A 13,406-nucleotide genomic window follows, 5' to 3' on the forward strand; every position below is an offset into this window, starting at 1 on the left:
TGAATATAAGCTCATGGACTAGAACTTCCTCAGAGGAGTTGTGCTTAACGTGTCTTCTACTCTGTCATCCAAAGAATGTGCCCAGATTCTACACACCATCTTCAGCTCCTGTTTACCCTGAAGCCCCAGACAATGAGTTATTTAGTAGAGAGGAAGAAAAATACTCAATATGAGCTGAGTGGGGAGTGGGGAGGGTGTCTCTTCTTGAAGGTTTCTCTTTTCCTTTCATTGTATTTGTTTAATTATTTTCTTTCTCTTTGCTAATTGCTTCTTGGTTCTCCACTGGTGTTCTGTGCACTGCCTAGCTCCAATATGCTTTTCTTTCCTACTGTTTCTGCATTTGAACACTCAATACTCTTGTGGAAAGCTCTGGATTTGGCTCATTTTCCTCTTGTTCTACTTTTCTTTTTTATGTTTCTGCACTTGCTAACTCATCTTCTGGGCTTCTCAGGTTTTATAAGGAAGTTCCGTCCAAGTAAAATGGCTGCAGAGCTCAGATAATGTGGGCAAACTTTGCCTGCTGAGAAATTTTATAGCTGAGTGATAAATTGGAATTATTGTGGAGGTTTTGACAGCCTGTTAACTAACGCATCACTGGGGATGATTTTCACAAAAATTGCTGAACATGAAATAGTAAACACTTAATGGCCTCTGCACTGAAAGTAAGTCATCAAACAAAAACTATGAAGATTATCCATTGTGATCAGTTGAAGAGAATTAGTGTAAAGCTTTTCAGTATAAACAAACTCTCAGGTGACCTATGAACAGAACCAATTAGACAGGACCTGAACGTCCAAGTAGTAACTCAGGAGAAAGGAACCTGACAACTGGTCACTGAACCAAATGTGTTATTTGTTATCAGTTCCATGATCTTAAAGTATTGGTTACTAGTCCTCCATAAAGTAAATAAAGGAAAATATCAATTACTAATTTGGGGTGTAGGGTCAATAATAGAGGATTTTTAACAAAATCATGGACTTTATCTGATCAAGAAAATGTACACTTCCAGCTTCTTCATGTATCATCTACATTGTATTTGCAGACAGTCTGTGCCACTTCAAGACCTGCTAAAAACATATTTAACAGTTCCTTAAAGACAAAAATTATTGCAAGATAGAAGAGGATTGATTACTTAACCTCTTGGACTGAAGCTGTAGAGAAGAATATGTTGGAGAAAACAAAATGTAACCAATGATGAAATTTCATTGAATTAATACAACAATTCTTGCTACACTAGTACCTATGGTAGCCAGAGTTTCCAACTTACAGACAGAAGTGAGAGTGAAGCTGAAATTTCATTGAATTAATACAACAATTCTTGCTACACTAGTACCTATGGTAGCCAGAGTTTCCAACTTACTGACAGAAGTGAGAGTGAAGCTGAAATTTCATTGAATTAATACAACAATTCTTGCTACACTAGTACTTATGGTAGCCAGAGTTTCCAACTTACTGACAGAAGTGAGAGTGAAGCTTCAATGATATTGCTTCTAATATATGTAGATTCATTTTGAACATGCAGTGTGACTTTTCCATATCGTTCTGCACTTCTATAACCCCAAGAAATCGCTGCCCTATTGGGAGGCAAGCCAACATCGTAATTGTGCACAACTGAACATGAATGTATTGATCGGGGTTCTGCACAATTATAGAAAAGGAATTACTGAATATACATTTTCCACAAATGGCTGTCATGGTGCAATTAAAGGAGAAATAAATCTGACCATCTTGATGACAGCCTGTGAAACCAAAACCATGCAATATATATTTCTTTGAGAAAATGGAAACTTGTATTCTTTGACAGGGTAATTATTATGGCCTGTCAAATTACTTGGCTTTTCTTCATAAAAATCACTTAATACTTCATGCACATATTACTTTTGCCATCAAATATCACTTTAAAGGAAGTTAATAATGTACGACCTTTTTATATTTACAATGAGCGAGTCCACTAGATGCATGAGATGTCTTAGCCGGATAGTTCTCCCTTGCTGAAATTTCCATAATTGCTTTGGACTCAGAGAAAACAATGAGGATTGCATAGTCAGGAGACTGCCTGGGATTTGGAAGGTTAGAATATTAGCAACACTATCAGAATTATTTTAAGAGACTATATTGGTTACTTGAAAGAGGCATTTTCCTTTTACTATATACATTAAGATAAAAATCCAATTATTGCAGTATTATTATTAAAATCATCATGATGAGTATATTTTAACAGGCATTTAAAGTGAATAATATAATTAACATTATATTTTTTTCTCACATAAAGGGCCTTGTTTCATATACTTAAGTAGATGGGGGATATAGTGATTACCTCATGTCACAGATAGGGAAATGGAAGCTTGATGACATTGCATAACTACTAACATCACCCTACCATTGAAACAAGAAATACAGCTCTGTCCTAAAAGGACTGTTTTATTTTGAAGCAAAGTATGCTCTCACTAGATGAGGAGCACAGATTTGAGTTACCCAAAATTCTGAAACAGCAAAGCATTCCACAGTTTCAACATAGCAGCACTTTCACAGACTTTTTTTTTTAAATAACAGAACAAAGAAATTCATAGATTCAACATATTTTTACAATACATAATTGGAAGCTCACGTAGGCAGGTTATAGCAAATAGGGGCATCTCTATTATAAACCTCAGATGCTACCTAATGGTGCTCTTAGCCTTGGGTTGGAAAGATCTAGGGTCTATTCATAAGCTCCAGAAGATTTAGCTAACAGGATTATAAAACATACAGGGTTGGGCAGCGAATGATTTTAAGAGGATTAAAAATGGCACTGGACTCATAGCATTCAACTTCTGAACTTCATTGAAGTTTTATTAGTCAATTATATTTTTTAGCCACAGCTTCTTTCTGAGAAATTTCCCTCACACTATTAATAAGTGTCCAATTTTTACTTTATATCCAGGATGAAGTTAAGCACTGCAGACATTATAATTTACAGCTCTGTAAGTAGCTGTAAATTATTGATTATTTTCTCTGGAGCACATAGCAAGCTTTTATTATTTTTTGATAGCCTAACTATCAGTGTGGTTAACTCAGCTATATTAAGCATGCCCCTATTTTCTCCTTTTATCTAACTTACTTATCTTTAATTCTTTGACAGTTTGATATATGCATGTAATGTTTTGATAAAACCCAACCCCTCTTTCAAAGTCTCATAACAATTAATTGTAAGGTGAGTTGAAATTCCTCATGAGTCATCCTATCTGAATTCTTTACTCACAGAGGAAGCAACGGTGGTCAACTCATCATCATCGCAGGAAGCACAGCAAGCTGGACATCCACGATGCCTTTCCCTTCACATACTGTTTCCCTTAGGCAGGGCTAGCTCTTGCCTCTACCGCCTGTGAACAATACTGGGCAATGAGAGTTGCCGGAATGGTTGCTTAGTGATCTTTTCATCACTATGACCAAAGTGCCGGCCAGAACAACAAACGCAAGGCGACCGACCACTCTTCGCTCAAAGCTTCACTGGCTCTCATCCCATCATCACAGAAAACACATAGCAGAGTTTGTAGCTCTGAGAGCATGAGCCAATGGTTGCTGATGTAGCATGAAACCAGGAAGCCAGGCAGGGACCGCCTCCAAAACATTCCATGGCCTTTCCAAACTGCACTTCCGGAAAGGAAACAAATGATCTGTAGGGAGCATTCAGGTTCCGGAGATAATATTGGTGCTGGCCTTTCATACATTCTTCATTGGTTTTCAGGGAGGCGGTATTTAACTTGGTGGACTTGAGAGTGAAGAAAACATTTGGCTTGAAATGCAAAAAAAAAAAAAAAAAAAAAAAAAAAAAAAAAAAAATCTGAGTTAAATTTACCTAGGAATTGTCACATCAAATCTTTTTCCATAATTGCATGGGGTGCCTGAGTTCCAGTACAAATTCTGCTACTAAAGGCATTGCATCCAAAAACAAGTCATGGGGTATATTACACTATTTAGCTTTATCCTAAAATCTTAAAACAATGCAAAGGCCCAATAAACTCACTTAGAGAAATACATTTTGTTGTGTGTAAAGCTGCCATGCATTTCTTTTGCTCTTTACCTCTTCTCTGTGTTGGCGGTGGACTGTGGACTGATGTCTACATGAAGAAGAGATGTCCAGAACCAGAGTATTATTTCTTTCCTTTCATAATTTGTCCAAGGCAGTTTCTGTCCTGGTACTAATAGGCATGCTTTTTATTATTATAATAATAAAATTATAAAGACTGACTTCCATTGGAGTGTCAATATGGCATTTATAACAAACAGAAGTGGTCAGAAGCTTTCATGGTTGCCTGCTGAGAGCAAATGTGCATCTATAAATGCGGATGAGTCAGCAGGCTGTCCGTGATTGTGATTTAGGAGGTCAGCCTGATGGCATAGGTACACTGGCATAACAGTCTGAAATTGTCACTGCCTCAACACTGTAACCTCAGAACACATTTGGATTCCTGAAAAAAATACTCCTTTCTGGAAACCATCAAGTTTGGGTACCTATGTGATATTGGAAATAATTTCACTGAGGTTTTGGAATTTTCTTTTGTCAGAACTATATTGGCTAGAGAAAGAAAGAAGAAATGAGCAATTTAGTTATGGGGGAATATCAAATCTCAAAAATTGCCGCTATTCTATCCTATAGGCTATCAAAGAGAATCCCTGATGAAAAATTAAAAGTACACAAGAAAGGAAATGATGTACACAAATCACAGCCTCCTTTGACAGACTCATTTTAGTAATATTGAAAGAATCATTAGCTCCAGAGGGTCCTAGAAACCTTCAATAAGACCATAAGGCTGGTGGATCTGGACCCAGGGGCACAGTCTGCTCAAACTACTGTACCAACCAAGGACAATGCATGCAGTAAACTCAGAACCCCTATGCAGATCAAACCAATGGACAGTACATTCTCCAAGAGAGCAGGGACTGACTCAGACATAAACTCTGGTGCCCCCTATTTGACCACTTCCCCTTGGTGGGGAGGCCTGGTGACACCCATAGGAAGAGTAAGCATAAGCAGGCTACCAGGATGAGACCTGATAGGCTGTGATCTTATGGTAAGGGAGGAGGTCCCCTTCTGTCACAGGCCTAGAGGATGGGAAAGGGTGAAAGAAGGATGGACAGGGGAATGGGAAGACACAACTGAGGGGATAACAATTGAGATGTAATCTGAATAAATTACTTAAATAAAAAAAGTCATTTGCAAATAGCTAAGTAAAAGGAGCCAACGAAAATTCTTCATAAACACCCTAGAAGGGAAGATATTATATAATACTTACAACTGGACCACAAAGCAGGTAAAAGCAAACTGAGTGTGACTCCTGGAACCCAAGTCAAAGTGCAAAGAGACAAGAGACACCACATGCAAGCCCTGTCATACAAACATAGGTACATAAATTAAACACACACACACACACACACACACACACACACACACACACACACACACACACACACATGCAAGCATGAATGCATATATCCAAACACACAAGAAAGGAACATTTTTAAAAGATGTTTTAAAAATGAAATGTTCTTGGGGAAGTAAATGTTCCCTATAAAATGAGACTCTACTGTACTAAGGGATTCATGGGCAGAATTTAAAGGCTGTGATAACAACTTCATCTTTGTTCTAAGATCAAGGGAAATGCTTGCAAGGACTAAAATAGAAGAAAATGCCCCCCCCCCCCAACACACACAATGGTCAGTTTTGGGTGATGATAATCTTTGTTGCACAGTAAGGAATGTGTGGAAGGTAAAACAGAGTAGAAGAAGGTCAGGTAGCAACATCGTCCAGTAAATCTAAATGGGAGCTTTGACAATAGCGGTGGCAGAAAGAGGCTGGAGTATTTGATGACAAGCCAAGCTGGTGACATGAAAGGTAATGCTGCCTCTGCCTTATTCCAGTCATAATGCATAAATGTCCCTGAGAGTGCAACCTGATTAGACATTTTTTCCCAAATTCATTATGTGCCCCTACTGAAAATGATCATATAGTCTCATAAAACTAATTCTAATTAGTCATTTTATTCTTTGCTAATAAAATTTAAAACCTTCATTCTTTTTTCCAAGTGGAGCTCTTAATAACTCTTTAAAATTTCTCTCCTTAAAAAGCCATTTTTATATGTTGGAAGTAAAATAATTACTGAATAGTGAAAAATGTATTTCTAATTCCACAATTACGTTATTAAAAATTACTTGCTTAAGAATGTCTAGAGGACAAATTACTTTATTTAAGTGCACTCAAATTCCCCTCGGGCTTTGTAAAATAAAGATTTGGGCTGAAAAAAATTATGAGATTTGGGTTTCCTTTCTTTTCTCCCCCACCTCTCTCATCTGAGAGAGGCTTGTCTTATGTCACCATGTCTTGTTAGCCTCAATTCCCTGCATAGAACAGACTGACCTTGAATTTCTCGTGTTCTTTCTTTTTACCCTCAGCTTACTGAGTGTTGGGGTGTAGAATATAGTTTTAAGTCTGATCACTGCACAAATATGGCAGCATCCTCTGTTAGGAATGTGTCTGAAGCCTATGACCAAGGCCTGCCACTCATAGAGACATGTCACACTTGACTTATTCATGTCTCTTGAGTGACCCTCCGGTAACTTCTGTATTGTAGCCTTTGTGATTAATGTTGGCGTGAACATCTCTTTAATATACTACTGCCAATCATTGTGGTATATAATCATATTATATGCTGATATTATTCTTAATAACCTGCAAAGAATTTGCTCCTTTAAAAGCACCATTCCCAACATATAGATGGCAGATTTCATATATTATAATTTTTTTGGATATATATCCTTAATAGTTTTAAGACACTTATCTTCTATTATGCATAACTATATACAGTTAAAACAATATTATAGTGGTAATACATTTTTACTTACAAAAATACACTTGTTTCTCTTTTTTAAAGATATATCTACTTATTATATATATAGTATTCTGTTTGCATGTGTGCCTTCCTGCCAGAAGAGGGCACTAGACCTCATTATAGCTAGTTGTGAGCCACCATATGGTTGCTGGGAATTGAACTTGGGACCCTTGGAAGGATACATAGTGCTCTTAACCTCTGAGCCATCTCTCCACCCATACAGTTGGCTCTTAAACCACAAAATTCAGTATTAGTACAATAGCATCAAGCTTATAATTGTCCACATATTTATATTTTTCTATATTTTATTTTTCTTGACATTGATTTGTGCTACTTACGTGTACACTTTCATGTCAAAACCCAAAGTTGTCTTTCAAGTGTCTTGTAAGGCAGGCACTCTGACAACAATTTCACCCATACTTTACTTACGCAACATACTTCATGTATCCTTGCTCTTTTAAAGTTTAAATATGCACTATTACTTCTCAATGTATTTTTTTATTTAGCCTTGCCAGGTGTATATGTGTGGGACTCTGAATTTAGTACTAGGCATCTTTATCTGTTAACTTTAATTTAGTTTTTAAGGCAGGGTCTCCTGGTGAACATGGAGCTTGAGGCTTCATGTAGACTTCCTGGCCAGCTAGATTTGTTAGCTCAGGAGCCTCTAGATTCCAATCTACTAAAACCAGAGTTGCAGTAGGTGGCCCTGTGACCCACTTTTACAGGGACACTAAAGATATGAGATCATGTTGCTTATACAGAAAATACCTTATCGACTAAGACATCTCCTGGGCCCTGTCCATGTCTTTTGAAGGTTTTTGTCTTTATCATATTTAAGATCTTGCTTGACAGTGTATTTATTTTATTACTTTAAATATTTCATCTTATTGTTTTCTATTTATCTAGATTTCTTCATGAGAATGTCACAGGTAGTTTTGAGAATTCTTCCCAAATGAGGATTATGATTTTCTCTTTTAATAGCTTTATTGCTTTTGATTTTTACTAATTTTATGGCAATATCTTTTACTGTATGTCTCTTTGAATTAATCTTATTTTGAATTATCTTAAATTTCTGCATGCTTATGTGAATGATTTTCATTATATTTGAAAACATTTTAGCACTATGTTTAAAAAATATTCTCTCTGCCAACCTTCTCTTGTCCCCTCTCCCCCTCCTCCTTTTCCTCCTTTCTTCCTCCTCTTCTTTTTCTCCTGGAAATGAAAAGATAGAAAAGTTGTTTTCCAACCCTGGCCACTCAGTACCTTCCGAGATGGCCTCAGGTCTGTTCTATACTTTCCGAGAAAAACCACACCCTCATACCTGTCCAGAACAACTGACAACACATAATGTTCCAAGCTCAGCCTGTCCTGGACACCTGACAACATTACGTCCCAAGCTGATAAATAACTAGGGATAAAATAACTAGTATCCAATCATTTTAAAAGGCATTTGGAAGAACCAGTCATGGTCCAACAGCTCTACATAACCACCAATTCTGCTTCTGTAAGGCTATAAAAATAGGGAAATCGAAGGATCCAGAGGGTCCTGGAAACCTGCAAGAAGAACATTATGACTGGCAGATCTGGGTCCTGGAGTCCTGCTCAAACTATGACACCAGCCAAGGAAAATATAGGCAGTAAACTTCGAACCCCTACCCAGACCTAGCTGATGGACAGGATATTCTCCACCTTTGGGTGGAGAATGAGGTCTGACTTTCATACAAACTCTGGTGCCCCATTTCTGACCACGTCCCCTTGCTGGGGAGGGCTGGTGGCACTCAGAGGAAGGATAACAGGTCACCAAGAAGAGACTTGATGCCATATGAGCATATACAGGGGGAGGAGGTCCCCCTCAGTCACAGACATGGGGGCAGGAGTAGGGGGGAAGCAGAAGGGAGGGAGGAATGGGAGGACACAAGGGATGAGATAACTACTGAGATGTAATATGAATGAATTAATAAAATAAAATAAAATAAAATAAAATAAAATAAAAAAGATGGAAACTTTGCTTATTCAGGGCCTCTAGCTCAATAGAGTTTGGTAGATCCTGTTGCGATGGATCAATAAACCATTCCCTGCTATTTTCATTGGACTGTACTCTAGTGTCTCATCGGGCTCCAGGAAGTAGGATCTAGCCTAGCCCCCAGATCTTACAAAAATATATATGCATCATATATATTAAGTGAATATATATATATATATATATATATATATATATAGATATATATAGATATAGAAGAAGGAAACTAGAGCTTTCCTAAAGGTGTGGATAAGTATACCCTTTAAAAATATACACATAAGTCAAAAAGTTTATCATTTGATATACACTGAGTCCATTTAGTGCTGGCTGCCTGGTTGTTTGTGTATGAGTGTTGGTTGGATTGTCTACTGGAGAATGGACAGGCTTTTAGCACACACATCTCTGAGGAAAATTTTTTACCCTTCTGGTAGCAGCTGCCAATAGCTTCTCAGATAGGAATGTGCTTCATGAGCCCCTCCTCCACATAGGCTGGAATTTTTGCCAAATGCCAACCTCATATGCAAACCTAAGGTCTTTCAAACTTTCACCTAGCCAGTGCTTTCCTTTGGACCTTTATAGTGACTTTTGAATTACACTCAAATGTGAGGTTAGTCTTTAGTCTTTGGTGTCAAAACTAGTTTCTGTGGGGAAAAGAGTAAAAACGAAGAAGAGAAGGACAAAGCATTGATGCTTGAAATTCCTTAAAGGTTATTTCATCCAAGAAGAATGGGTTACAACAAAAGGGACACATAAAACAGCTATCACCATCTCTTCACGTTTATGCCTCATGGTCAGAAGCAGCAGTCAGTGATCAGAACACATATTCCTGATATTTGAAGGACATGGCTCCTTTTTGCCCAAGCGCTGTCCTATCAGTTTGTGCAGGTTTTTCTTGTAATTTATATGTAGCTGTCTTTAATTAACCATGGGGTATAGCATTGGTAGCTTAAGGTGAGAGGATCTCAGCTTGACTGAAATTAATAACTATTTGCCACAAACCTTTATCTAGAAGTTTCATCCTTAAAATAGACTCTGGAGATCTACAATAACCATTTCAAAAAGGTGGTGTTACTGGAATATTTGTAGAGATGAAAACTATTTTTAAGCTTTTCTGCATTTTTCTCACTGTAGGCTAAATTTTCTATTGTTATTTTCTTGCTCTTTGATAATACAATACATGTCACAATACATTTATACTGTTAATTTTCATACTTTATCTGCGACCTTGAATCCATGATTATAACTGATACTGAAGTTTATTAATCATATGTGCAAAATACATACTCCTTGGACTGTATATTTAAAACTCAGGCAACCATGTTATTAGACTTTGCAGATGGGTATTAGAGGTTAGGAACAGCCTCAAAGAGCAAGCCAGGACTTTCCCCAAGGTAAAGGTAAGTGTTCCCTTTATTAATACATGCTCAAGTCAAAAAGTTTATCACTTGAGGAAAAATCCTTGAGCTACACCAGTGAACTGCTCACTTTTCTATCTACATGTTTTACTTCAATGAAAGTATTTGCTTCAAGAAATAATAGGCTAAAAAAAATAAAATAAATAAAATAAAAAAAAGAAATAATAGGCAACAATAAAAAATAGCCACTTCTAAAAATACTTTATCTGTTTAAACTAAGAGACAGTGGCTACAGTGAAAGTACTAAGAAGTAGGCAAGAGGACAGAATGTAAAAGAAATCAAATTTTACAACACTGTCATCTCCAATATTACTCTTTTCAATGGGATGTTTAAGAGGAAAATAACTCTTGGGAGAGAGAAATACATGACAGGAGAAACCACATTTCTACCAAGTGTGATCTATTTTTGGCAGCAAGTGCTTAATTAAGAGATGAGCTATTGGGAGGTTTTCTTGGAAACATATCTCTATTGCTCCAAAGTTTTATTTTTTGTTAAACTTTATTCTGTGATATTTTGAAATTTAATAAACTTCACAGAGAGGCAGCAAATTAAAACCTGCAGTTTCAAACATCTCAGAAATTTGCCAACCACGTTGTCACCCTGTTGGGCCATTAACCCATGGCATGATCTGACAGATATTAATTCTCTTAAGATGCAGGAAGGCCAGTGATTAATGAATAGAAACATAATGTGTCTGTTAGCACAAACCATATTTAGATAAATTAACTAAATTAACTGTTCCTATGCCATTTATTATCACCTTTATCTGGCGGACTTATGCATGTTAAGATTAGATTTGTATTATTTGCCATAGGAGAAAGGGAGTTTTAGACAATAGATAAAACACCCCAGTAACTTCAAGGTATGAAATATAAAGGGAATCTACTCTGGCCATAGAGACTCAGATCCTATGGGTTTAACCAACATGAAGCTCTTCTGCTTTGTAAGAAACAAATCATAGTTAGAAATTCTCTTTGCTAAGTGTTCAAAAACTGAAATTTTGTAAATTAAGAACTGCAGCTATATAAATTAAATAGCCATTTTAAAATACTGTTTGATGAGTCTAGATATGACAGATGTTTTCTTCAAGGCTGCCAAAGACAAGTAGCTAAAACACTATGATTGTTTTATATATATATATATATATATATATATATATATATATATATATATAATTTTTTATTATATATATTTGTGTAATTATATGTTTATATATTGGTATATAATCCCTACTTTCTCAAGAACCCAGATCATCAAAATATGTCATGAATAATCAGCTTTTCTGTTTATTTTGTTTGTTTTTATACAACTTTATTCTCTACCAAGTCCTTATTAAAAACAGACTAAAGCAGATTTTGACCCTCAAGAGAAAATAAAGTTTGCATTGTAAGAGGAATATATTTTTATTGAAGACAATATTAATATGATATGTGAAAGACTTAAGTTACAGCTTATGCTAGATGATCAAGGAACTCATTATTTGGCATCTAGATTCCATAGTCTTGGTTTTGAATCATGAAAACTATCTTTAAAAAATTATTATTATTATTTATTCACATTATATCCCGATTGTAATTGCTGTGTTCCTATCTTCCTGTCCCTACCCTCCCTCTCTTTTCCATTCTATTCTCCGCCTAGACCTCTAACAGGTGGGGACCTCCTCCTCCACCATCTGACCATAGCCTATCAGGTCTCATGTGGATAGCCTGCATGCTCTTCCTCTGTGCTCCCACAAGGAGATAACAATTGGAAGGTAATGTGAATTAATAATAATAATAATAATAATAATAATAATAATAATAATAATAATAATAATATTTTAAAAGAGAGTTTTCATGTTTAGAAAACAAGACTACAGAATCCACATGCGAAATAATGAGTTCTTTGGTAATCTAGCATAAGCTGCAACTTATGTCTCTCATATATCACATTAATATTGTCTGCAATAAAAATATCCCTCTTACAATGCAAACTTTATTTTCTCTTGAGGGTCAAAATCTGCTTTAGTCTGTTGCTAGTAGGGACTTGATAGAGGAAAAAATGCATAAAAACAAACAAATAATAAACAGAAAAGCTGATTATTCATGGCATATTTTGCTGATCTGAGTTCTTGAGGAAGTAGGAATTACATACCAATATATAAATATATAATTACACAAACTCCACAGATTAGAAGCCTGCCTCTGTGAAGATTCTCTGGTTATTACATGGAGGGTGTTTTGTACTGTTTTGTTTCCAGAGTTCCTGGAGGCATCTGTTGAGCTATTAAATCTGATGGATCTGGGAATAATGCAGTGAGAGGAGTCACATCTCTGTTCCTGTGTGTTAGATGCTCCATGCCATCACACCCCTGTCCATTGCTGTAGGGCCCGTGGTACCCATGCTGACATTGCCCCCTTTCACAGCCATGGCTTAGGAGCTGTCTATGTGTATACAATTTGTTTCCCACTGTATCTTCACACCAGGCAACTTTTTCTGTTATTTCAAGCTCCAACTATAATCTAAAGTATTATTTCTCAACTTCTTAATGCTGTTACTCTTTAATGCAGTTTCACTTGTGGTTTTTGATTTTTAATTCATTTGAAAAGATGTAAGAAGTCTGGAAATTTATAATTTCTACTCCCCCCCGACATGTGTGTCCAGAGGTCATTGTAGCTGTAATGTTTGGAAAAACACAAGTCAGAAAGAATAAATAGATAGGCCTGAGATAAACTGGGGAAATTAGTACTGATTAAGTTTCCATTCTCTTATGGCTCAGAAGGTTTATGACATTAATACAAAAATGTAATTTCTATGATTACACATTTAATGCAGCTGTCATGGTGAAATTTCAGCTATGATACAGTAATTGTGGTGGGGGATTTCCTGGGGGGGGTTAATAATAAACTGATGAAAACACTTGAAGGCATTCTGTTTAAAAAAAAAAAACCATTTCCTGAATATTAATAGGAGTCCATCAGGGGGAAGTTCGGCTGAGAGTTCTCCATACTGTGTTTAAGGCCAGTGATGAAGGGCTGGGCAAGGCGCACTTTTGTCCTTGTGGCGTGTCTGCAGCTGTACTTTGAATCAACAGAAGAAATAGGCTGGGCCAGGAGATCTAT

The sequence above is a fragment of the Acomys minous genome (genome assembly GCF_964271855.1).
Source record: "Acomys minous genome assembly, chromosome: 2".
Classification (NCBI taxonomy): Eukaryota; Metazoa; Chordata; class Mammalia; order Rodentia; family Muridae; genus Acomys; species Acomys minous.